A 4,560-nucleotide genomic window follows, 5' to 3' on the forward strand; every position below is an offset into this window, starting at 1 on the left:
GGAAGAAAGAACGCCAGAAGGAAAAATAAGGGTATTTATTAGTTGTGTGTGTAATCCATGTTTCTTAAACTATTGATACCTTCCACACCATACATTGTTTCGACCGCTACGTTCGGCTCAATGCATTCATCATACATTGTTCATGCAAAACTGAACAACATAACTGACACATCGGAACCGTATAATCTACTGTAAAACAAGTAGACCTTCGTCATTTTCCCAATGATCAGCAACACGTGTTGTCAAGAAAGTTACTACACGGACCAATATCAAGTAACACCAGATCAACTTCAAAAACATAGATGCCACGAAATAATCTGCCTGTCATCTTGTTTATCTATGTCGTCTTAAACAATTAATTGGATGCCAATTGCACTCATGATAGGCTATTTATTTAAAGGGACCGTGAAAACACGTCTGAACAGTCTGAATCTTGAATATCTTTCAAAAAGCAGAACATCCAATCCATCCAGAAGCTTTTATTGTTATGTTTACATCATCACACATAACCACGAATTATCAATAGCATTCCAGATTAAATAATGTGTTCGAATGTAATAGTCACTGTACACTGACTTGTTCTTGCAAATTATTTCTTGCTTTATTACAATATAATTAAAAGTCGGAATTTCGATTCTGCTCATACCACTCAGTGTTTGTTATTCGACTTCAAACAATAGTGTTGTTTCAACATGATCAGTAACTTGCCATACGGGATTCACCAAAGCGTCATGTGTAATTGATTGCTCACAACACATAAAACGTTGAGAACAAAGAAAGTCAACATGTATATGTGACACTCAACAAATGGCTTGACATTAACTCTCCACTCAGGATGATAAATGAAATCAAAAATATACATTTTTCCTCAATAGAAGGTAGACAAAATGGGAAGGCGGATGGGCGAAAACGTAAGTGTATTTGCACACATTTCGTTTCAATTCAACTTCAGATAACACGTTTCCACTCATTTGTTTACTAGAAGAAAGAGAATGTTTTCTGTAAATAACTGGAGAGTGATGTATACGTTGGTTAAACGTACTAGGGTCAGATTTTGGAAAAATGAAGTTTGAAGTGATTTTTGATCGAAATGAGGCGACGGTAAACCATGAACAAGAAGCCCACAAACGTCTACAAAGTTCATGAGAATATCTTACGCTCAATACTATTGAGCAGTAATAAGCATGAGATTATACAAACAAAGAAATGATCGTTGGGTAGTTGTGTTAAATTATGATCCGACAAACATCAATAATTGTTGTGAACTGATATCATGGGTGCTCTCACCTTTTATTCATGTCTGGTTAACCGACATACATTGAAATTCTATTGTGAATAGATGTGATTTCACTCGGATTGCCTACAATTTCTTTACCAGGAAAGCAAAGATTAAAAGCAAAAAGTAAGTGTTTTCATATTTCATACATTTGACTTAAACACACATGTTCAATTTTATTCGAAATGGCCTCCGACTTCCACTTGCGTTGATTCATTTCACATGCCATTCACGGTGACGGCTTCGCAAAGCCGCTCTCCCCACCTGTATTTCGCTTCTCAAGTAACACGTGAAATCGTAGTGATCAAACACTGTTTGACTAATTCCACGTTCAAGTGAGATCATGCAACTTTTGTGGAGAGGGTCAGTTCGTTCGAGTTCATGCTTACTGATTGTTCTCATCAAGTCCGTAATAATTTCAAGACTACTTCAACATTTATTCGTGCACTGCAATACAAATAGTCCCCTAATTAACCATTTGTTCTCTTCAATTGATCGGAAGATACCCGTTTTGTGAGCTGTGAAAAAATCGTTTCTGATGTTTTTACTTCCCTCTCCTAAACTGATAAATTTTGCATCGTATGTAAATGTAAAGCGAATAATGAATGATGTTGTTTAATTTTCACCATAGGAATTCGACAAGAAGAAGCAACTAAGCATGAAGAACAGAGTAAGTATTCCAATGATTTTATTTAGAGTTCATTCACTTTTAATGTTCAGCTGGTATTCAGATATGTTTCCCAATCACCCGCATGCAACGAAAACACATGAAATATTCTGTGTGAAGATGCGTGTTATAGGTCGTTCCGTTCAAATGAACGATGTCGTCACTAAAGGATCTGGTAACACTGATTTTGTGCTTGAGTACCTTTCCGTGAAATCGTGTTCTCCAGGGTGAATGAACACACTGCTTTTGTTTTTAGGAAATTCCCAGTTCAAACTGTGTAAATTAGTGAGCTCTAGACCCACTTCCACGAGCGATAAACGGTCAATTATGTCATTGTATAATCTGATGAATTCTTCTCCTCCATAACAACATGTCCAACCCCACACTGCATGTCGCCTATTTGACTGGCAGACAGCTTGATCGTGTCTTCATGACCACCGTTTTTTGTCAGTCACGTGAGAAAACGCACAAATTCCCACAATTCTAGTCTGTAATCAACGCTCTTCTGAATTACCTTGTTATTTTTGACAGCAATTAACGTTTAACCTTATAAGTATCAAATGTAAGAGTCATTCTCACCATAATAAAGCAGTAAGATATAATCAACTACAACTTTTCGGGGCGAAGATTTGTGGAGATTGTGGTACTTTTGACATTTGGATCCACGAGTCAATCTAAGCTGGACTACAAATGAAACCTGGAAGCACTGGACTGCCGTTTCGCACTGGTATGTGACTCCTCAGCAGTCGGCACTCACGATCTCGTACGCCGGATCCCAAACCAGGATACTCGGTCTCACGCGTCAACGCTCAACGTCTAGACTAGTGGACCTACATCAAATGGTGCTAATATTTAACCTCAAAATATAAATGATCTTGCACAACATTTCTTCCAATATCTGAAGCCGATAAATGCATCAACCAGATACGGATTGAACTCCACTGGTCACGGCTTCTCACTAGAATTGCAGGAAGCAATTTTAATTGCATATTTTTAGTATAGGCTAGTTGAAATTAAAACATTGTCACGGTTCCCTTTGGTTCGTCACGCATGAGGATGGTGCACAAGTAATCTTGACTGTACGTATACTCATCGGTGAGCTTATTATCGTATCACTTAATATCGCTTTCAAAGGCTCCAAGACTGACCTGCCGGGGACGTGATTCATTTCCTACGGGATGAGAAACTATTTACACTTGATTAGTCGATGATTAATCACCAAGCTCCGCCAACTGCAACCACCATATCACGGTTCAACATTGCGCAGGTAATGTCGCGTAACTTATTAAAGGGATCACATTGCTAATCACTGTATAGAATTCAATCAGACGAACGATAATTTTGACATAGAATAAATTGATTACCAATTGATGATTAATCAGTTTGAAGTGAGCATCAGTAATATGTGAGGTCGATCACGATCCAATTAGCTCACTGGTACGGTGGTTGACTGTTACACTGTGCCACACGAGTTGTTTTCCGTAAAACACCTCAGTATCCTCAAATCTGTGGATACACATTTCTGATGAGTGAAGAACTGCACGAAACATCAATCCATAGCAACTTGTCCACCACACTCAACTAACACAATTTCGCACCCCTATGTGTTATATGGTAGTTTGTGCCACTCAGGTTAGCGGCCAAAGAGCAACTTGATCGATGACATTCTACGAACATTAGAAACGTGTCATTTGCTGGACCGCTCAACACTTAGTGACCAGTCCGTGAGAAATGAAGAAATGAGTAGTGTAAAGTTTAGTGCGAATACACGTGTTCTTCTCAAACTAGTATGTGAACATGACAATAACGATAGTTTATGTGTTTCACACAATTCCTCTCTTAACTACTTGTTGGTTGTCTCATTGAACTGGTCGTAGTAGGAAATGAGTTTGCGAAATATATTTCCCAGTGCAATATTCGTGAGCCACCCTGAACATGCTGTTCAAATATACCATTTGCGATAATCTCCAGTATTTCTTCGAAGAGTTTAGGCAGAATCGACAATGAGCTATCACTTATCGATACAGCGATTGCTGATACAAATACTTACATGTTGTTCGTGATACGTTTGCAACAAAATTTCTGTAAATCTAGCCGATATGGTAGTCATCCTCACGTCCAAAATGTGGGTTTGAACACGCGTATTGCTTAATTCAGGTCCTGACATGAATTCGGAAGCATGAGATGGAAGAAAGATCAAAAATTCGCCTTAACAAATTACTCTGACTTCCTTATTCCAAAACCTATATATATATATATATATATATATATATATACATCAGTAGGATGGGAAGCATAACAACAGAACTTAATGGCTAAGAAAACTGTGTCCATTACCTTTCCTCGTCAAAACAGCATATCACATACTCGAAACAAATATGTGTGTAAATATATCATTTCACTTTCTATATTTCCAGAAGAAGGAAGAAAGAACGCCAGAAGGAAAAATAAGGGTATTTATTAGTTGTGTGTGTAATCCATGTTTCTTAAACTATTGATACCTTCCACACCATACATTGTTTCGACCGCTACGTTCGGCTCAATGCATTCATCATACATTGTTCATGCAAAACTGAACAACATAACTGACACATCGGAACCGTATAATCTACTGTAA

This window comes from Schistosoma haematobium, chromosome 5 (assembly GCF_000699445.3).
Source record: "Schistosoma haematobium chromosome 5, whole genome shotgun sequence".
Taxonomy (NCBI): domain Eukaryota; kingdom Metazoa; phylum Platyhelminthes; class Trematoda; order Strigeidida; family Schistosomatidae; genus Schistosoma; species Schistosoma haematobium.